This window comes from Silene latifolia, chromosome X (genome assembly GCF_048544455.1).
Source record: "Silene latifolia isolate original U9 population chromosome X, ASM4854445v1, whole genome shotgun sequence".
NCBI lineage: Eukaryota > Viridiplantae > Streptophyta > Magnoliopsida > Caryophyllales > Caryophyllaceae > Silene > Silene latifolia.
Genome location: NC_133537.1, coordinates 272,305,286 through 272,329,412, shown reverse-complemented (window position 1 = coordinate 272,329,412; position 24,127 = coordinate 272,305,286).

Below are 24,127 nucleotides of genomic sequence, written 5' to 3'. Positions count from 1 at the left end.
GTCGATTGATCAAGCACGTAGGCTTCGAAAGCAATAGCGTGGTCTAGAATGCAAAGAGAGAAAGAAGGGGCGGAACACTCGCGTGCTAAATATGGAGGCCGGAAGACCCTATTTATACTAAACACATGAAGGGGTTTAGGAATGACACGGATACGGAAACAAATCACGGAAATATTCTTGAAAGCGTGGAAAGAGGGCTGGGGAAGAGGCGCAGCAGCCACTGTAACCTTTGGAAGAGGCGCAGCACCTGCTGCGTCATTTCCCAAGAGGGTTCCTGCTCAGCAAGAAAGATTTCCGCGTTTTTTTTTTTAGAATTTCAGTAGATATACGATTCCTTATTCCCTGAAACGCAATATACGAAAGATATTTCCTTAAAAATATTAAAATAAAATTAGGAATAAATATCCAGTTAATTCTAGAACACTCCGGAATATTCCGACTCGGCATTTAAACGGTTTTAGAAAATGAAGTGGATTTTGACCTGGACTCCAAATGAACTCTAATTACTGTCAAAACGACCGTATCGGCGCGTAGATGACGACCATGAGGTTAACTCGAGTGTTTGAGCTATCCCTTGTCGATGAACTTACGAATTATCATAAATCGCTCTGCATATCAAACATGCGGCCCAATCATCACTGGGTGGTTGGTGGGAGGTGTAGAAATGAGGTATCTACACTATCTTGTTATTAGTAGTTTAGGTTTATTTTGATTAAGGCAAACGACTGAAAATAACCTTATCAAATTTGGCGCCGTTGCCAGGGAGGCAATAATTTTCTGCTTGTTTTTAATTTAGTTTGTCTTTTGTCTCAGGGAGCATCAGTTCCTTGAGACCGTTTTATCTTTTCTTATTGTTTTCGTGTATGCCCAGGTCTAACAAGTTAGTGATTATACCTTTTGATCCCGAGCCAGAAAAGACTTTTCGCTACAGACGAGAATTTCAAAGAGAAGTAAGTCAGGTGGAAGACTTGAGTACACTTGACTACGAGCGGTATACTTTTGCAGAAAATTCGTCCTTTGAAGAGGACACTCTTATTTCTGCACCTGTGACTCCTACAACATCAAAGATGCCGACATTAGCCAGTCACTCCGAACCCACAGTTTCTTCTATTCCGAAAGGCTTCAAGCTCCCTACCACTGACAAAGGGAACTTTGAGATCAAGCCTTCTTACATAAGGTTAGTAGAAAGAAATTTATTTGGAGGAAAAGCAGGAGAGGACCCCGCAAAGCATATGGAGAAATTTGTTACTTATTGTTGTTCTATACCTTTGACAGCTGGGGTGACTCAAGATCAGGTGAAACAAACTCTCTTCCCTTTCTCTTTGAGAGATGATGCAGCTGAGTGGTTACGGGACTTAGACATGGAGACCGACTCAATTACCAACTGGACTTCATTAGCTCTTGCATTCTACAAGAGGTATTTTTCACCACAGAAAACTAATGCATTGAGAAGTCAAATTACAAGATTTAAGCAAGGTCCTACTGAGGATTTTAATGAAGCTTGGATTCATTTCAAAAGACTAGTTCGGTCCATCCCCCACTATGGTTTCGAAATTTGGTTCCTTTGCGACCAGTTTACAACGGGTTGTATGATGATCATAGAGCCTTACTTGATTCAGCTGCTAATGGGAGATTCCAAGATAACACTAATGACGGTAATGCTTGGAAGTTGATTGATTAGATAGCTACTCACACAGCTGAGTATGGTAACCCCAGAGGAAGCAAGAGAGGAAGTGGGTCAGATAGTGCAATTGCGGCACAACTGGAGGCTCTAACGGCTCAAATAGCCGAATTGAAGACTACTCAGTCTTTGGGTAAGCAAGAGATGGTTCACATGGTTCAACAAGAAGTATCCTGAGAGAGATGTGGGATAGATGGCCACACTGCGGCCAAGTGTATGAGTACCATCGAGCAAGTTCATGCCTTCCAGTCTTTCAAACAAGGTACTCCGTATTCTAACTTCTTCCCTGAATGGAGTCAGAATGCCTATGTTTAAGCTCCTCAACAAAAACCTTATATTATTCCTCCAAATCGTGGTAACCAACCACAAGGGAATTTCGTGCGGCCAAATCAAGGAGGTTTTCAACCAATGCAACTGATGCGTGCATTTTATATAGGCATTTTGTACTTCATTGGCACGCATTATTATGCATATTTAGTAGTTTTTAGCTACAAATGTCCCCCGAATTGTCTACTTTGGTTTATCTTGTCTTATTTGCAAGAATGAACCAAAGAGAAGCGGAATCAAGCTTAATACATGTCCCTATGCATGCATTTAGGAGATGAGTTGAGTCAGAGCTTGGAGACTACTATTTTGAGATGCGCAAAGAAGTAAGTTAGCTAGGCGAGCAAAGGAAGAACTTCAAATTTCTAGTGCCTACTTTAAAGAGCCATATCTCAAGTTCTACAACTTATTTTCAAGTGATTCTAATTGAAGATGAAAGCTTGTCCTGTTAGCTTTCCAACTCCACCGGAAACGCTCTGTTTTCCCAAGTAACGAAGTAATGGTGGCCGTTTGAAGTTTAGTGCGTGAAGCAGGAATTGTGCACTGGAAAGTATTCGATCGAGTACTATCTTGTTCGATCGAGTACCTAATGTCTTCGATCGAATGGTGCCTTTTTGATAGTGTTCGATCAAGTACCTAAAGTCCTCGATCGAGAGGTTTTTTCTAGGAGTTACTCGATCGAGGAGTTCTAAAGTCCTCGATCGAGTACTTTTCTATCTGACACAAGATTTTCGTATCTTGTTATGTATCTTAGGTCAAATAATTATCTTTCCTATAAATAGGAAGGATGTCATTAGGTTTAAACTCTCCTCCTCCTCTATATCTTTTCTCTCTCCTTTTGGACCCTCTTTCAGACGGTTGTTTTCCTCTGCTATTTTTCCGGATCTAATTCTTTGTAACCTTTCTCCTCTCTTTTATTTTAATTCTCTTTTGCTCATTTCTTCATCATGCTTATTCTTGCCTTATTTCTCGTTCTTGTTTTATTTATTATGCTTAGCTAATCCCTTAATGTTAGGATTAGGGGAGCCATGGTAGTATAGCGATGATGTGATAGTTGGTTTAGGATATTTAATGTGAGAATTGTTTTGTTAACAATATAATTATAATCGTTTGGTTGAATGCATGCAACTGAATTAGTTAATCTGGTTAAGTTCAGACCTAGGTCAGAAGATTGGAATGATTAGACCTATTATGAGCAATAGACTACACTAGTGAGGGTGGAAGCTAAGCTAGTTGTATTTTAGGGCGGATAGCGGACAGGAAGGACCTTTCGTTTACCCTTCTCACATCAGACCGATTAGCCTCATCTCTAGCTGATTTGTGTAATAACATGGTAACCCGACATCCTGGCATCTCTATCTTTATTTTCTCTCTACACTTGCTTTTATTAGTTTAGTTTAATCAACTCAAACCCACCGTTTTATGACCTTAGACAAACCAAATAACAAGTAGGTAGTGACCACCTCCCTGTGGATACGATACCCGACTTACCTCTGCTGCATTAGTAGAGCCAGTTGGTTTTATTTTTGATAGGGTTGCGACAGCCGTGTCAGCAACCTCCTCCTCAAGCTCCTAATAATGAGATGACCGAGTTGAGAACTCTCTTACAACAAACTTTGATGATGCAACAAAAGTAAACGGCTCAAATCTCCGAACTCATGGCTCATAACAAGATGTTGGATACTCAAGTTGCTCAAATGGCGACTCAAAATCCTCAAAACAGTCCGGTCTTCCTCCTCAAGGTAAACAAGCGTATGAGCAAGTCAATTCTATTTCTTTAAAGAGCGGTATTTCTTATCAAGGTCCAGACATGCCCGTTAATGAAGATGCGGTTCCCTATATGCATCCTAAGGGATTGGGAAACCTCGAGTTGAGCGATGACGAGAAAGAAACTTGCAAGGATCACACACGAGATAAGCAAAATAACGAAAAAAAGGGGTCTGGCGTGGTGACTCGATCGAGCCAGCAGAGGATTGATTGAGGAACTTCAGTGCTCGATCGAGTACACCTTGGGCTCGATCGAGGCACCTCCTCTGACAGTGGTTTTTCGCGTGTTTCAGCTACGGCATTGGATAAAAATAGGTTCCTCGATCGAGTGACTACTGGGCTCGATCGAGGCATTCCCGTAACCGACGTTAAAACTTATAAACCGTCTCCTAATACAAAAGAAGCCGAGCCAATCAAAATTCAACTACCTTTTCCTCAAAGACTACAGAAATCCAAACTTGAACAACAATTTAGAAGGTTTATGGAGGTAGTGAAGAAGCTTCAAGTGACAGTACCATTTACTGAATTGGTAATTCAAGTGCCGGCTTATGCTAAGTTTTTGAGAGAGATATTATCAAAGAAGCGGTCTTTTGATGAAGTTGAGATAGTAGAATTCACTCAAGAGTGCGCGGCCGCTTTACAAGCTAACTCACCACCCAAGATTAAGGATCCAGGGAGTTATTATATTCCTTCTCATATTGGTAGTATAGCTATTGATAGAGCCCTTTGTGATTTAGGGGCTAGTGTTAGTGTCATGTCATATTCAGTTTGCAAAAAGTTAAATATGGGTCAACTCCGTATCACTAATATGACCTTAAAAATGGCCGATAGATCTTTAAAGAAGCCTTTAGGTGTCTTAGACGATGTGCCAGTTAGAGTAGGGAAGTATTTCATTCCAGTTGACTTTATTGTTATGGATATGGCTGAGGACTCTCAAATACCCATCATTCTTAGTAGACCATTCCTTCATACTGGAGGAGCACTCATAGATGTTAGGGATGGTAGTCTGACACTGAGAGTTGAGGATGACACTATTAGATTTTTTCTTGATAATACCTTAAAACGTCATCCTGATTTAAAAGCTTCTTGTCATATGATTAATGCTCTTGATCCTACTTTTGATGATTGTCTTGCTTTGTGTTTTGACAGGAATCCACCTGACGCCCCTACTGTTGCGTCATATCCATGGAGCAAGGAAGTGGATGAAATAGAGAGGTTGATTTATGGAGATGATCCTCCTCCTGAAATGATTTATAGCTGTGATGAGAGTGTTGACATAGAAGCCGAGTAGGATGCTTTAAAGGCAGAAACATTCAAAGAGGAGCCAGTTAGAGTTTTTGATGGAGCTCCTATGACGGTTGAAGTGCCCTGTCTGCTACCAAGGAACATGACTTGAAGAACGATGAACATTGCTCCTATTTTACATTAGACTTTGAGTTTGATGAGCAAGAACTTTATTTGTCACTTATTTTCTTCTTTTGGACTATTTATTAGTGGTATCTATGCTTGTGTGTAGCACATGCGCTACTATTTGATTTACTATTACGAGTTTTAACTTGTATTGATTATGATTTGTGTGCGCATTTCTTTTGAATGCAGAATTGGTGATTTCCAGATGGTTCCTCGATCGAGTGCTGGCAGGCTCGATCGAGTAACCTTGTTCGTTGGGTTTATTTCGTAGCCAGACGATGATACAAATTGCGCGGTTGATTATTTTCCCCTATTTTTGCAGCTGGTTTGGGGGAATCATATGCTCTTACCCGGTATTCTCTTACTTTGTATCTTCTTTTATTGTAATATATTTAAGTATTTCTCATTTCTTTTGTTAGTTGTGTCCTTTAAGTTGCTGGAATTTTGTGTGATTGCTATGCTGTAGGCGTCACAATGAGGACACTATGAAATTTAGGTTTGGGGTAGGAGTCTTTATTTATGTTGTGTGCTTTACTTATCGTTGTGTGCTTTTATATTAAAAATCCATAAAAATTAAAAAAATTTCAAAATACAAAAAACATGTTTTTCCTTTATTTTAGGTCGAGTCTTGGTGAATTAAATAACAATGATGTTAAATTGCATTGTTTTTGCATTTGAATCCCAGTTTAGTTGTCCATGTACATTGTTTTGACCCGTTATCCTTGAAAACAAAGCTCATAATTCAAGTCTTAACCGTATTAACATGCCTTATATTGATTATATTTGACACAATTATGTTGGTAAACTACTTAAATTTCTGAGGTCTATAGAGCTTCCTAGGCCAGGAACATCAATAAACTGGTCTCATTGTCAATTAGGCTTGAGTGTGGTTTCTCCTTGTGGAATATGTAATATCAAACTGCATAAGTGTGACATTGATTTCTTGATACTTTTATTGCTTTCATTTGATTAAGTACATGTGGATAGGCGGTTCTTACCGTTCAAATAAGCCATACATTACCTTGTTTTGTTAGCCCGTTTGAACCTTGTGGCCATTTCATATCCTATTTCATAGCTACAATCCAAGAATTTGCCTACCTTATCGGGACAGTCGCAGTTGCTTGTTTATCATGTCTATTTTATTACTATGGTTGGGTTTGAGACTATTATTGTCAATTGTGGGTGTAGTAGAATTATTTAGCAATTGTGTTGTATCCTTGTGTTGGAAAAAAAAATATATGAAGCAAACGAAAAGAAAAAGAAAAAAGATTGCTTCATTTGGTTTTGTCAAGGATCAAAAAGATGGTTGTTAGAGTCTAATGCATTTTTGGAGAGTTTGTTAGCTCTCATGTGTTGTAAAGATGAGATTATTTCTCTAAGTTGGGTTCATTTGTTCTTTTAAGATTTCGTTTTAGTGTTTGTTAGCGCTGCGATTACCGTCTTAGCTCCACATATCCATAACGTGCTTTGGCACAAACCATTTCTATCCTTTTAACCCATTTGCCACCCTTATTGTCCTTGATACATGTACTTTTGTCTACATATGGTGATTGCATATTAGTTGGGGAAATCTCTATGACATTAGATTGCATGCATGTTTCATAAGTCGAGTGAGTGTTTCTACTTCTTTCTATCTTCACATATAACTCACCCTTACATACTTATGAGTTAATGAGTGAAATCCGCGAGAATCCGACTAATTTGTCTTGCAAAATCGATAGGTATTTGGCATTTATCTATAGTATGGTGACTTGAGACTTGAGCTACGTTTTCTATTTTCCCGTACCTTTGAATTTGTTTTATTGGTACACTTTGGTCATTACTTTGTTACAGATATGGATGGCTTGGGATTTGTAGATGCATCAACATTAGCTCTGAGTTGTTTATTTGCCAATTGTATGATTGCCTTTTTTATTGTGTGTTGCTTTGCTTGAGGACAAGCAAAGAGATGGTTTTGGGGAGTTTGATGAGTCATAATTATATACATATTTATGCCTCCCCTTAAATGCTTTTGATACGATTTCGTGCTAGTTTATATCATTTACATGCCTTTTATGTTAGAACGTTGATACTTCCACTTTTTTATGTTTAATGCAGAAATGACGCATTTGAGGAGCAAAGGGATTAAATGGGCATCCCGGAGTAGTAATGGAGGAATACACGGAGCATGGCACGAGAATCTATAAGAATGAAGGAACAGAAGATAAAAAGAAAACACGAAGAAAAGGGCTGAAACAATTGATCTCTCGATCGAGTAAGACCAGGCTCGATCGAGGAACCATTATTTTCTATAATTCCCTCAATTTTCCTTAAGTCGGTTACGTTTTATTATAAATACCTAATATCGTACCCTAATTTATTTGACGCTTCAATTTTCCTAGGTTTAGTAGAACTACTCTAAAACTCTCTCAAATACTTTTAGTTTAGTTTAGTTTCATTATTATTGTTTGGCTCTAAGCTTGTTCTTCATTACTACGGTATTACTATTAATCTTTCCTCAATTATTGTTTAATTCATTATTCATCTTTATTATTGTTCATCATGTTCTTAATTATGCTTTCTTATATCGTTATTGTTGTTATTGTTATTAGTATGAGTAGCTAAATCCATTATTTAGGGTAAAAGAGGATCTAGGTTGTTAGAAAAGGGGTTATTAATGAATTGATTGTTAAATTGCTTTCTGTTGTTGTTCAATTATTGTTCTACTTCTAATTAGTTGATTACTGATCAAAATTGATTAATTAGTCTCACATAAACTAGGACTTTCACCGATCGAGTTAAGACTAGTATAGGCCACGATAATTGAATTAGACCGACTTAATGATAGCGATAGCATGTTGAGTTTGTTCTAAAAAGAAATATTAGAATCGACCGATCATATGACTTTGAACAATATAAATTGCTCAATCAATGAATTAAATCTACCCTTGGATGACTAACTAGTGAACCCGAATCCCTAGACTCTTTAATATTATTGTTATTCGTTTTATTTACTTGCAATTAGTTGTTAGCATACAAACAATCGAAACCCCCACAAAATTGGTTACTTAAAGACAAACTTAGACATAAACAAACTAGATAAATTAACTAGCCTACCTATGGATTCGACCCTGACTTACCGCTAGCTATCTTGTTAGTAGTAGTTTAGGTTTATTTTGATTAAGGCAAACGACTGAAAATAACCTTATCAACGACCTTATCCAGGGCGAACAAGAGTCATTCTAGCGATAGCATGAGGGACGATTCCTTATATTTAGTACCTATGTCAAGCACCGCTTTTTACCTTGATTGACCTAGGTATAAAGTGGACTCGAACGGTTTCCAGGCATCCCATAATTGCTTGGTGACGACTTCGAACATCTCTAGCATCGTTCGAGGCCCTTGCCGAGATGAAACCGACTGATCTAAAACGATCCGGTGGAAAGCATTCTATTACGCCGCCGAGCATGGCTTTCAAAACTGCTGCGCGCTCGCAGATTGGCCCGGCGTGTAGGTAGGCCACGTCGATAGATTGGCGACTCCGCTGGGGAAAACTAGGACACTTGTGTCTTTGCGGTCCCTAGATGGTGAGACTCGAACGAGGTCTTGGTTGAAATGTATTAATTGATATTACGGTCATAAGTCGGGTTCCTTGTCCGGGCCCATAACTTAACCGTTACCGATCAATTGGCTCGTCCCGTCGGCATGAGTTTTCTCATCCCCGCGCTTTGAATCCCGATTGCTCTAAGCATACCATTGGCGTTACACATTTATGTTTCGTTAAAGAGCATTCATTTCCTTCGTGCACGAGGCTAGGGCACCCTCCCTACACATTTTGTTTGGATTGGTATCCCTCTCGAAAATCGGGGATTGATTGCTTGGTGTGTAACCACCCTTATTAAGCCAAAACCCGTGTCACCATTATGCATAATATAATGAACTGCGAGTGCTTATGTGCTATGTGATCATAAGTCCTTCCGTGTCATTTCTAAACTTTTAAAACACCTTTCTGCGCCGTTATAATGGCCATTTCAAACCTCGGTCTTTCGCCGGCCGTTGCACACCTTTTTATGCGGCCATAATGATGATTTTTAAACCGGTTTTTACAACCGTTTCAAAAAGCACCTTTTTATGCCGTCATAATGACGATTTTCAAACCGGTTTTTACAACCGTTTCAAAAAGCACCTTTTTTATGCCGTCGTAATGACGATTTTCAAACCGGTTTTTTACAACCGTTTCAAAAAGCACCTTTTTTATGCCTTTTTGCAACCGTTTCAAAAAGCACCTTTTTATGCCGCCATAATGATGATTTTCAAACCAGTTTTTACAAACCGTTTCAAAAAGCACCTTTTTATGCCGTCGTAATGACGATTTTCAAATCGGTTTCCGCAACCGTTTCAAAAAGAAGTCATAATGGCCGTTTCAAAACACGGATTTCAAACCGTTTCACGCCGACATAATGGGCTTTTGTGCCGACATAATGGAGTTTTGCGCTGACATAATGGCCCTTTCAAAACCCTAAAATGACACACCTTTTTTTAGGCTTTTGAAATCTCGAGGACAACACGCCGTCCTCGAGACCATAACAATTTTAAACCTTGCAAATTTCGATTTTCAAAATGCACGATTTTGAATTTCAAAAACCGTCTTCGGTAACAACACATCGTTTTCAAAGCAACCGCAACTTTAACTCAAACCGTCTTCTGAAAACAAACCTAAGACAACCGTTTTTCAATTAACCGACTTTTGAAGATTCCTACTTTTCGAAGGCCGTTCGTAAAGCAACAAATGAATCTTTTTTAAAACTTCTTTTTTTGAAAATTTTAGTCCACCACTCCTATTCCTCCTCGTGTCTACCGAGTCAAAGCAAACGTACTTATGGGTCTTTACTTATGAGTCGTCTCATCTGGAAACTCGTTCAACGGCGTCACGCCATTACCTTGAGTGCAAGTCAAAGTTTGGTCAACACCGTCACACCATAAATCGAGTTAGCACCGAGGCACCACACACGGTTGCCCTCGTCTCGTTCATCCAAAATGTATTTCCGTATTTTGTGTTGTCTGAGTTTAGTTGTTAAACCGTGTCGTATTGGGATGTAACGTGAGCCATTTTCTGCCTCGGAACCATGGCTCCGTCTTCAACTTCATCCAACAATAACAACAATAACGATGACAACAGAGATCTCACAACTGCTCGGCTAGCCAGCCTGCTCACCGCCCTTAAGGTCACTCTTGACCGTGTCGAGACCTGTATCGACACCCTGGAAAACAAGGCAGCCGGAGAACATAATACTCCGCCTTTAACCAAAACTGAGAAAAGGCTTAAGCTCTTGGAAGAGCAACTCTTGGCCCATGGAAACAACATTCACCTCGAGAACAATCAAAGATTCGAACCCGTTGGGGATCAACCGCCTACTTTACCTTAACTGATGTGCCTAAGTTCAAGGGGGTGGAGGACCCACTCAATCACATCCGGGGCTTCAAGGATTACATGTCCATCAAAGGGGTCAAACAGGAACTCTTCACCCGGATCTTTCCATCGTCCTTGGAACCGATTCCTCGCTAATGGTACTATTCCCTCGACCCAAAGTGCATTACCATTTGGGACGAAGTCGCCGTTGAATTTGCTAAAAAATACGCCGACAATGTCTAAATTCAAGCCAACACTCGCACCCTTGAGGTCCTAACCCAAAATGACAAAGAAGGATTCACCGAATTCCTAACCCGTTGGAGGACGGTGAGCACCCAATTGGTCAGTAAACCGAGTGAATCAACCTTGGTGGAGAAATTTGTCAATAATCTCCGTCCAATTTATGCCAACCTGTTGAGGTATCAAAACATCAAAACCTTCCTGGATCTGCAGATCCTCGGAACTCGTATTGAAGATGATCTGTGCAAGGGCGTTCTAGCCAAGACCACGGGTAAGGCTATCAGGGGTCTACATCAACTGGATCTCGTCCCTACGGTCAGACAAACAAAATTGAGGAGGTCAACCTCCTCGAACCAACTACAAAGAAAACTGAATGTCGCCAAAGGACATTCACCAAATTGGGATCAACCTATGCTAGCGCCCTAAAAAGGCTCATGGACCAAGGGAAACTGCAACTGATCGAGCCCACTCCGAACCCACCTGAAGCAAGGAAAACCCGCTTTTGGAACCTAACGCCTATTGCCAGTATCACCAAGGCAAAGGCCATGACACGGAAACTTGCTTCAAGCTGAAGCACACCATTCAAGATATCATCGAGAAAGGAGAATTACCCTTACCTCCGTCAGCAAATCCAAACAACAAGACGAACCCTTTGAGAATCCACACCATCTCCGATGACGAGCCAACTCTGGATTGCTCACACCTCATCCTGCCTATTGAGGACGAGGTTAATGCCTTGGAAAAGGACACCCCATACGGGATGTTCGTATTTAGCGACGCAACCATGCTCACCATGTTTCGGCAAGTTGAAGAAGCCATAGCCAGTCTCTCGGAAAGGATCATTCGACTTGAGGATGCTTACCACCGGCTGATTTTCAACCCATCAACACCGACACCACGCCCAAGGAAGGGTCTCCAAACACCCAAAATCCCCAATTCCAGACGGGATTACTCCCGCGACCATTCTGGAATGCACCCCACAATAATCACCACCACCATAATCAACCTCACAATAATTAACCTTACAAAAACCACTCCCACAAAAACTATCCGTCGAGGAATACCCCTCCAAGGTACCCTCGCGACACCGAAATCAACGGCATCTGGTGAGACGACGTAGATGATATCTACATTGTCTAGGGAAAGGGCAAACGGGTCAAAGAGATTGATCACCTTACTCGATCCGGACGCCCTTACCAGAACCCAAACAACCCAACAAATAATCCGACAACAACAAATGACCAAATTATCCTGGGCGTGGACGTTCAACCCAGGGTTCCGGAAAACTCGATCCTTAAGCAACTACAAAAGGCCAAGGCTGAGATATTTATTTGGCAACTGATTACCACATCCTTCGAGCACCGGCAGGCTTTGCTTCAAGAATTGGGAAAGTTGATAGTGCCTTCCACCTCCTCTCCTGAAGAAGTGGTAGCTCATATGACCACGGATGTCCCTGACCTAAACAACCCGACGAAGATATCCCTCCTTTCGGAGCCAACCATAACTTGGCCCTATACATCACTGCGCAGTTCCTGAAGAAGAACATACCCATGGTCCTGGTGGATGACGGATCTGCAGTTAACGTCATTCCCCTCAAAACGGCTCATAGACTAGGGATCAAAGAAGCTGACTTAATCCCGACCAATCAAGGAGTTCGCGCTTATGACCGCACTCGTCGTAAGGTCGCAGGCCTCATCACCCTGACCCTCACAACGGAATCCCTGGAGAGACAAGCCAATTTCCAAGTGGTCGATATCGACGCGTCGTTCAACATGCTTCTAGGGCGCCCCTGGATTCATGGCGCCAAGGCCGTCACCTCAACCCTTTATCAGAAAATCAGGGTCCCCTTCAATGGGAAAATAATCACAATTCCTGTATCCCCAATTAAAGCTGTCATGAAGAAGGGGATAGCCTCTCAAGTCATTGAAGAGGACGACAAGAAGATGTGGGGATTCCAAGCTGTGAATGCCCTAACTGACGAACCAGCACCTTTTGATTGTGATCCGTTCTCGAACCTCACGGTCAACTTCATCTTGATGCGCCAGGGTTATTTCCTGGGCCTACCTCTCAACCCACTGAAAAGCACCTTGCCTCCCCTGAAACAGGCCAAGGCCCTCAACATCCCCTTCGAGCTAGGCTACGAGCCAACCGATGAAGACATCCAGGAAATGGGTCTCCTGGTAAGAAGCGCAAAAAGCAAGGAGTCATCCTCTGCCCCTATCACTTGACCTTCAATGGCTACTTTGTCCCCGAGGAAGAATCTAAACTTTACAACGGCTTCCCTGAGCCAATCTACGACCCCATGACAAAGGTTAAGCACCTGAGTGTAGAAGTCTTTCAAGACTGCTACTTCATCCCTAACAACAACACCAAAGCTGCGTCGACTAAGCCTGAGTCGACCTCTTGCCTCGACGGGCAAACCGTGAGTCCCCTTTTCGGAGAAGACAACATCAGGCACATCAACTATGAGGACATCATCAACATTGCTCTCAAAGACAACCAGTTCGATCCCACAGCCTTAATCTCTGACACTGACCCAGAGAAAGCTACCAAAGGCTGGAGGAAGACTGTTAAGTGGACCGACCGTCAAGGCCGCATTCTCAAGATCACAACTGGAGAAGGCCCCATGTTCAAAGAGGGAAGTGAAGACGAGACTGAGTCTGAGTCTGAGTCTGATGACAAGTCTGAGTCTGTCTTAGATCCTAACATTTCTAACGCCCCGGTCAAAGTCCCTTTTCCACTGTTTTATCACAAACTCGTGGCTGCCTCAGAGGCTGAGTCAACTAAACTCACCCCCACTCCCGGAGAAGGTAACAACCTTGAGCTTGATCCCGGGGCCACCTCCTCTACTGTGTCGTCTCTGACGGCCCCTGAGATGTTTGTCCTATCCGAGCTTTTCGCTCAGGTCGACTTAATGAAGCTAAGTTTGCTTATGACTCGTCTCAATTTAACTGTAATGCAATTCTGAACGAATATGAGGAATTTGACTTGAGTGACTACCCACCTCACCTAGCTAAAGAACTCGACAAACGAGAAAATAGATCACCCATTATTGAGGAGACCGAACCCATCAATGTAGGGACCAATAATACACCTCAAGAACTTAGGATAGGGACCACCCTTGACCCCTCGGAAAGACAGCAATTCATCAACCTCTTGCTCGAATACAAGGACGTATTCACATGGTCCAACAAAGACATGCGTGGGATCGACAGAGAGATTGCAGAGTATAGGATACCCATTAAACCCGGAGCTAAACCCGTGAAACAAAAGTTGCGGCTTATGCGCCCTGAATGGGCCCTGAAAATCAAGGAAGAGGTAGACAAACAATTCAGAGCCGGATTCATCAAAGTTTCAGAATATTATGACTGGGTGGCTAACATAGTCCCGTACCCAAGAAGGATGGGAGAATTCGGGTTTGCGTCGACTTTAGAGACCTAAACAAAGCAAGTCCAAAAGACGACTTCCCTCTGCCACATGTTGACATCTTGGTATATAACACCGCCGAGAACGCCCTATTATCATTCATGCACGAGTATGCTGGGTACAACCAGGTCAAAATGGCTAAGGATGACATACACAAAACTGCATTCACTACACAGCGGGGTACATATTGCTACACCGTCACGCTCTTCGGCCTAATCAACGCCGGAGCAACCTATCAAAGAATTGCCAGCACTCTCCTACATGACATGATTCACAGGGAAGTAGAGGTATTTGTCGATGACATGATCGTCAAATCAAAAGAGCGAGACGGCCACATCAGGTCCCTTCGAAAATTCTTCGCTCACCTTCGAAAATACAACATGAGTCTAAATCCTCAGAAGTGTGCATTCAGGGTCACCTCCGGAAAACTCTTGGGACACGTCGTCGGCAAAAGAGGCATCGAAATCGATCCCACCAAAATCAAAGCTCTCCAACAAATGCCTCGGCCTAAGAACGAGAAAGAGATTCGGGGATTTCTCGGTCAATTCCAATACATCAGCCGCTTCATAGCCAAACTCACTATGATTTGCGAACCTATCTTCAATAAGCTTCGCGCCACCGATCACATCGATTGGGACGATGATTGCCAAAAAGCTTTCGACAGGATAAAGGAAATCCTATCCAAGCCTCTTGTCCTCATGCCACCTCAGCGGGGAATTCCCTTATCCCTATACCTGACTGTCATCGACACAGCCATGGGAGCAATGTTAGCACAAACATTCGACAGCGAAGAACGCGCCATCTACTACATCAGCAAAAAATTCATCAAATGCGAAACAAAGTAAACCCAACTGGAAAAGGCATGCCTTGCCCTGGTTTGGTCAATAAAGAAGCTACGACATTATATACTCAGCTACACGGTTCACATCTACTCCAAAATGGACCCTGTCAAATACATCTTCGAAAAGCCCGTGCTAAACGGAAGGCTGTCAACGAGGATCCAACGATCAACACATGGTCACTCCCTGACGAAGACATCCTTTGTGCCGATACCGACGCATGGGACCTATACTTTGACGGTGCATCAAACCTGAGAGGCTTCAGGGTAGGAATCCTTCTAATATCACCAGAAAGGGGACACGTTCCGATCTCAGTCAAGCTAGACTTCGCCGTCAACAACAATGCCGCCGAATATGAAGCATGTCTCATCGGCCTATAAGCAGCCATAACACTTGGAATCAAGAGAATGAGAGTCCATGGTGATTCCTCACTCATCATCAATCAGGTGTCTGGATCATGAAAAATCCGAAGCGACAGCCTATCACCATACCAAGCAAAAATCAATCAAGAGGCCGAAGTCTTCAATCAAATCGATTACTTCCACTTGCCACGGGAGGAAAATCAATTTGTTGATGCCCTGGCAAAACTTGCCGCGTAATACCGTCGTCAGGTACCAAAAATAAAATACCTAGTTACACTAACAGAAGCTAGCAGTAAGTAGGGTCGATCTCCACAGGGAGGCGGTCACTATCTTCTTGTCTATTCGGTCTGTCTAAGGTCACGGGATGGGGGGTTTGAATTGTTTGAACTAAACTAATAAGATTAAGGAAGAGGAAAGGGGATAAGAGAAATTAACAAGGAAGATAGAGGGAACTAGGATTTCGGGTCATCAATGAACGTCAATTAATTACAATTAAGGTCATAGATTAGTCGATGTGTCGGTCTAAGGGGCAATGAATATCTCCTTCCAGTCTCAATTCGCCCTAAAATACTATTAGCTTAGCTTCCGCCCTCACTAAAGCATCCTATTGTTCACTGCGGGTCTCACCCCTTCCAACCTTCCGGTCTAGGTCAAGGCTTACCAAGGTTAAAAAGGCTAAATGCATCTATTCAAATAGCTAGATACAGTTTAAGGCAGTGATTAACAACATAGACTTAACAACAACGAAAGATCCGTAAACTAATTAATAATTAACATCGGTCTATTGAATCCCCTAATCCTAGCAGGGAGAAATTAGCTAGACATGATAAAAGAAAGAACAAAAGCAAAGGGAAAGGGAAAAGAAATAAACATTAAATAAAGAGAACAGGAAAAAGAGAGAATTACAGTAGATCCGAAAAAAGAAAGTAACAGAGAACAGTAGAAAACAGAAGAAAAGTAGTGTATGTAGTGTTGGAGGAGATACAAATGACGTCTCATCCTTCCTATTTATAGAAAATAGGATTTTTATTTGACCTAATACGAAATAAAGCTAAAAAGGCCCGAGCCCAATAAGAAACCACTCGATCGAGTGATTTGAACCACTCGATCGACCAAAATTAAGCTCAAACCACTCGATCGAGTGAAATAAATACTCGATCGATTAAATCCTAAAATGCAACTACTCGATCGAGTAGAAAAAGAAGTCGATCGAACATAATTGTACTCGATCGAGTACTTTCCAGCGCACAATTCCTACTTCGCGCACTGCATTTCAAACGGCTGCCATTTCTTCGTTACTTGGGCAAACAAGGCGATTCTAGTGGCGTTGGAAAGCTAAGAGAACAAGCTTTCATTTTCAACTAGAATCACCAGAAAATCAGTTGTAAAACTCGAGATATGACTCTTCAAAGTAGGCACTAGCAATTTGAAGTTCTTCTTTTGCTCGCCTAGCTGTCTTACTCCTTTGCGCATCTCAAAATAGTAGTCTTAAGGCTTCGACTCAACTCATCTCCTAAATGCATGCATAAGGACATATTTTAGGCTTGATTATGCCCCTTTCCGGTTTCATACCTGTAAATAATACAAGAGAAACCAAAGTAGACAATTCGGGGGACATTTGTAGCTAAACACTACACAAACTACATAGAAATGCGTGCAAATGAAGTACAAAATACCTATATAAAATGCACGCATCAAATCTCCCCAAACCAAACCTTTGCTTGTCCCCAAGCAAACTATATGCAAAACTAATGGAACGGAAAAAAGAAAGCTCAGAGCAAGCTATAACTTGTCTACTTAAACCAATTTAATGCAGTCAAAAATTAAAAGTTATAGCCACAGCAGTCAATACGCAAACGAGTTATAAGATGTCCATAAATAAGCTGACCTGTCGACCTTGCAAGACCATTAAAATCGGACTCTCACGGGTCACTCTTCTCTCATGAAGCAAAGGGTGAATTATATATGTATAAGAGAGACAGAGAAACAGTCACTCACCTAAACTACGACCTACATAACATGCATGCAACAAAAATGAAAGACGATTCAAGTACTAGTGCACACATTTCAACCAACAATGTCCGTCACAGCTGAGGGCTTACAAATAGTATGGAAAAGTGAGGTTCAGGTGAGAAAAGGCAAAATAAATTATGGAAATGTGGAGGTAAAGCGTCAAGCTAGTTCCTAAACAAGACCATATAGAACCATCCGAATCTCAACTGACTGCGAAATAAACACAAGTGCCCTTCATTTGGCACAAAACTCACCATCCAAATACACTATCTCCTCAAAAAAATGTAGAATAAAACAGAGGAGTGAGACCGTCACAATGTAGAAATAAACACAGACGGTCTCTTTATTTTTCAAAGAATTCAACTTCTTTCCTTTTTTTTCTTTTTTTCTTCTTCACTGTTTTCACGTGTTTCCACTTCTTTTTTTTGATTTTTCACTTTCTCCTTTTTTTTCTTTTTTCTTTTTTCTTTTTCCATGTTTCTTTTTCTCATTTTCCTTCCGCATTCTTTCTTTTTCTACCAACTCCGTACAGATAAGAATGAGACAAACTCGCAACAAGATAGATATATCACAAAAATTACACTAAACTAGCTTGACTGGCATGCTAAATTTGGGTGTAGCTAATGGGTCAAAAAAACTATATTTGGCTAAAATGGAGCTAAATGGGTGAAAATGAAAGAAAGGGAAATTGTAAGCACCTCCCTGCATGTGACACCGACCACAAACCCGAATGTATGCAATTGACAAGAAATCGAATTTCATAAACGTGCAAAAGTAATGGACATGTTATGCAAGGAGTACTACTCTCAATTCCTACATGAACCGGTCATGAATGTCACCAGCTATATAGCTCTAAAACTCAGAAATTGTAAGTAGGTTGCCAATTTATCAGGTCAAGTCTAAACAGTCAGCTAAATTTTTGACATTAACTCGTAGATATGCGCATGACTAAACTAATAACTGTCAATTAGATGCAAGGCTCAAGTAAAATAGGCAAGTTAATGTGCAATTTCATCACGAAAATCTACTGTTCCGACTCAACCTATATGCAAAAATAAACGTGAATTTTTTTTATTTTATTTTTTTTTTTTTGAGAAAAAAAATAATGCATACGAAAATTAAGCGTGATAACAGGAATGCAATAAAAGCTGAATGCAGACACAGATATGGATGCATAACCTCCCCAAACCAAACCGTACAATGCCCTCATTGTACCCAAAAATAGGGAAAGGAAATGCAAACTAAAAAAGGAGAGTGAAGATGCGGAAAACTTACAAGATAACGCGAAGAAAGGACCTCCCCAAACCAGCCAGCAACATGGGAGGTCACAATTAGCTTCATAGTGGCGTCATAGGAAGCGAATCAAAGCAAGAAAACTCGATCGAGAGAACCGATTATTAAACAAAATAAAAACTGAAATGTTTGAAAAACAACTAAAAATAAAATCTCCGGGTTGCCTCCCGGGTAGCGCTAGTTTCGACAGTCCCACTCGACCTTCTTTCTTCATCCAAAGCTCCAGCCGATTCTAATCAAAGCAGCTCAAAGCTCTTAGCATGAGATCATATATCTGCGCATGTGCTACACAAGAGCATAAGTAGCACCATGATATAAAAATAAAATAGGAAATTGAAATATTAAATCGTTTAAGCCTGACAAATTTCCTATGACAGCCCCTAAATTTGTCCACAAAATAAAGGAGCTCAGGAGCAATTAACAATAATCTAAGGTCCCGTTTCAGATTAACAAATTTATGATGACAAGAACGGTGGAAAACTGTTAAATCATTTGACCAACTGGGAGGGGGTATAGCATTAAAAGACAAAACACGAGTCATACGAGGTAGCGTACTATTAATATTAATAACAATAAAATTATCGCTAACTACCTCAGGTGGGTTACTCTCAATGTCAGAATCATTGACAAAAGAATATATTACCTCATCCATGCTAGGAGCAATTACCGACTCAGTTGTCTTCTCGTCACCCTCCTCAGTGGATATCGTCCCGTAAATCGCAGCCTCAAGTGCATCCAGCTCAGCCTTGAAAAGGGGGGATTCACCGCATCCATTATCATCATCAGAATCGTCATGTATAACAAACCCACATGACGAATCAATGCTCTCACTGGCCAAATCAGTCGATCGAGTAGAATTGTTACTCGATCGAAAGCTTTCCTCATGATATTCACTCGATCGAGCACATAAATTAACTCGATCGAGTACTTCCTCTAAGCAACTGTTCGATCGAGTGGTGTATTCTGTTCGATCGAACACTTCTTCTGATATTCTACTCAATCGAACACTATTACTAGCTCGATCGAGTGATTTCTCTAGTGCAGCGCAGAAATCTTCATAACTCGCTTCATTTTCAGATAGATCTTCGTAATCCGAGTCATCCAAATCATTAATAGCGCTAGGCTACTCGGGTCCTTCATGGGAAAGACCACTCTCGGTGTAGGTAGAGTATACCTCTTCTGGTTGCCTACTATTCGACTCAGCTACTAGCTGAGCTATTTGAGACTCCAGCTCAATGAGTTGAGCTTCTGTACATCTATCATACTCTTGCCTTTTGGATGCAAGTGCCTTCATCAAAGATTTCAGCTCCGCAATCTCTTCTTTCCGTATATCAGGAGGAGGAGCTTGTTGTTGCGGTGGCCAGACAAACGGAGGCTGTTGGTAGCCTTGTTGATAAGGTAGATGTGGCGGCACAACTACAGCGGAATGGCTAACTTGTCGACGGTGCTTGAACGCGTAGACCTCGTCGTTCTCTGCCATGCAAATAGCTGCATTGTGCTCAGCAGCGCCATATCTCCCACAGTAAACCACCTGCTGCGCCATAGGATGGAACATAGGTGGAGGTCAAAGGTACTCAAGCCTTCCCTTTGACGATCTTTTACCTAGAACTGTCTAGGTAGGACCTGTAGGGCCTATCAAAACAACACTCAAGGAAAAAGATAAGAACTGCCTCAAGGAATAAATCCCTTGAGGCTAAAGACAGACAAATATAAACAAGCAAAAGAAATAGTTGCCTCCCCGACAACGGCGCCAAAATTTGATACCGTCGTCAGGTACCAAAAATAAAATACCTAGTTACACTAACAGAAGCTAGAAGTAAGTAGGGTCGATCTCCACAGGGAGGCGGTCACTATCTTCTTGTCTATTCGGTCTGTCTAAGGTCACAGGATGGGGGGTTTGAATTGTTTTAACTAAACTAATAAGATTAAGGAAGAGGAAAGGGGATAAGAGAAATTAACAAGGAAGAGAGAGGGAACTAGGATTTCGGGTCATCAATGAACGTCAATTAATTGCAGTTATAAGGTCACAGATTAGTCGATGTGTCGGTCTAAGGGGCAACGAATATCTCCTTCCGGTCTCAATTCGCCCTAAAATACTATTAGCTTAGCTTCCCTCACTAAAGCATCCTATTGTTCACTGCGGGTCTCACTCCTTGCAACCTTCCGGTCTAGATCAAGGCTTACCAAGGTTAAAAAGGCTAAATGCATCGATTCAAATAGCTAGATACAGTTTAAGGCAGTGATTAACAACATAGACTTAACAACAACGAAAGATCCGTAAACTAATTAACAATTAACATCGGTCCATTGAATCTCCTAATCCTAGCAGGGAGAAATTAGCTAGACATGATAAAAGAAAGAACAAAAGCAAAGAGAAAAGAAATAAACATTAAATAAAGAGAAGAGGAAAAAGAGAGAATTACAGTAGATCCGGAAAAAGAAAGGAACAGAGAATAGTAGAAAACAGAAGAAAAGTAGTGTATGTAGTGTTGGAGGAGATACAAATGACGTCTCATCCTTCATATTTATAGAAAATAGGATTTTTATTTGACCTAATACGAAATAAAGCTTAAAAGGCCCGAGCCCAATAAGAAACCACTCGATCGAGTGATTTGAACCACTCGATCGAGCAAAATTAAGCTCAAACCACTCGATCGAGTGAAATAAATACTCGATCGAGTAAATCCTAAAATGCAACTACTCGATCGAGGAGAAAAAGGATTCGATCGAACATAATTGTACTCGATCGAGTACTTTCCAGCGCACAATTCCTGCTTCGCGCACTGAACTTCAAACGGCTGTCATTTCTTCGTTACTTGGGCAAACAGGGCGATTCCGGTGGAGTTGGAAATCTAAGAGGACAAACTTTCATATACAACTGGAATCAACTGAAAATCTGTTGTAGAACTCGAGATATGGCTCTTCAAATTAGGCACTAGCAATTTGAAGTTCTTCTTTTGCTCGCCCAGCTGTCTTACTCCTTTGCGCATCTCAAAATAGTAGTCTTAAGGCTCCGACTCAACTCATCTCCTAAATGCATGCATAAGGACATATTTTAGGCTTGATTATGCTCCTTTCCGGTTCATACCTATAAATAATACAAGAGAAACCAAAGTAGACAATTCGGGGGACATTTGTAGCTAAACACTACACAAAATGCATAGAAATGCGTGCAAATGAAGTACAAAATACCTATATAAAATGCACGCATCACCGCGCTCGTCTACATACCCAAAGACATGACATCCATGCCCCTATGTGTCGAGGGACGGAGGGAGCCAGCCCATATCTGCGCCATCAACAACGACGAGGAAAACCATATCGAACCTTAGTGCCAAGCCATCCTCAACTACAAAACCAAAAACGAATTCTCTCCCAACTCTGATACAAGAGGACAAAGAGCCATACGTTTACTTGCATCATAATTCCTGATAAATCAAAAGCAACTATACAAAATAACACCCCAAGGGATCCTTCTCCTTTGCATTGATCACCATAAAGCCAAGAAAGTCGTGGAAGAGGTCCACGACGGAGAATGTGGCCCTCACATGAGCACAATGATGCTAGCCCGAAAAATCATGCGGTTAGGCTACTACTGGACCACCATGGAAGCCAATTGCAGAAACTACGTCAAACATTGCCATAATTGCCAAATATTTGCCAACATACAACACATACCACTATCTCTTTTATACACCATGACATCACCCTGGCCTTTCTCGACCTGAGGCATCGACATCATCGGCAAAGTCATCCCGATATGCACCAAAGGACATTGTTTTGTCCTTGTCGCAATCGACTACTTCACCAAATGGGTAGAAGCACAATTCTATGCAGTCTTAACCGCCAAACAAGTGGCCAAGTTCATCAAAGACAACATCATCTGCAGATATGGGGTATCCCATGAAATCATCAGCGACCAAGGCTCCCACTTCTGGGCTGAAACACAAGCCTTGCTGGACAAATAAAAAATCAAACGACACCGATCATCCCCCTATCGTCCCTAAACCAACGGAGCGGTAGAGGCAGCAAACAAAACACTCGTCACCATTATCAAAAAGATAATTACCGCGATTGGCCGAGTAAACTCCCTTTCGCACTATGGGATACCGAACCTGCATTCGAACACCAACAGGAGAAACACCCTTCTACCTAGCATACGGTATGCAGGCAGTATAACCAGTAGAGCTGGAGGTTCCATCTCTACGCATTCTACTAGAAAGCCAAGTCCCTGAGGCGGAATGGACCCGTTGAAGGTTCGAGCAACTCACACTCCTAGATGAACGGCGACTCAACTCCTTGCACAACGTCCAGCTATACCAACGACGTATACAATGGGCATTCAATAAAAAGTCAAACCCATGAACATCAAAGAAGGCGACTTAGTCCTCAAGACGGTTCGAGCACCATTACCCGTCGATCCGAGAGGGAAATTCAAACCCAATTGGGTCGGGCCATACCTGGTCAAGAAAATCCTTTCGGGGGGCGCAGTAAGACTGAGTGACCTAGACGGGAAGAATTTCACAAACCCGACCAACCTAGACCAACTCAAGAAATACTACCCTTGAACCTTAGCAACCAACAACCTTTCCCTAGTTTCACGACTAGTGACCGCAATCCCAACCAGTTTCGCAACTAGTGACCGCAATCCAAACCAACAACCTTTCCCTAGTTTCACAACTAGTGACCGCAATCTCCCTTTCAAGTCAATTCCTCAAAATGTTTTGATTTGAAATTGCATGTTTAATCGAGTCTAAGTTACGACACCTTGTCATGTTTCCAGCAGCCTTTGATCTGTCAAAGGCACCATCCATTTACACAATTCACAAAACACCTGAACTACGAGCATGGTTTGATTTCACCTTTTCAGGTGGATACGTAGGCAATCCTTTCTTACACAAGAAGGATACAACCACAACACCCAAACCAAATTCACAAAACATTTGAAATACGAACATGGTTTGATTTCACCTTTTCAGGTGGATACGTAAGCAGTCCTTTCTTACACAAGAAGGATACAACCATCCCCACAAAAAAAAACAATAACTCCTACAAACATCAAAAAAAGAAACAACCTCTTTTCTATAAAAAAAACACAACAAAGAAGAGCCTTTCTCCCTTCCCACAAAAATCCCCTTCACACGTGCAATGTTTAGGATAATTCAAACTGAATTACCTCTACAGGAGGGATGGAGAAACAACGAGTGTTCGCAACATTTTGTTAGCACAAGCAATCCTCTTATTTAATTAATAATATGAAGGATTATAAACTTGACAACAAATAAAGCTAAGCAAGTCCACAACTTGCCAAGCTAAAACATCGACCGAGGCATCTTACATATTAACACTAGCACAAAATCACACAATACATAGCTAGCACAAC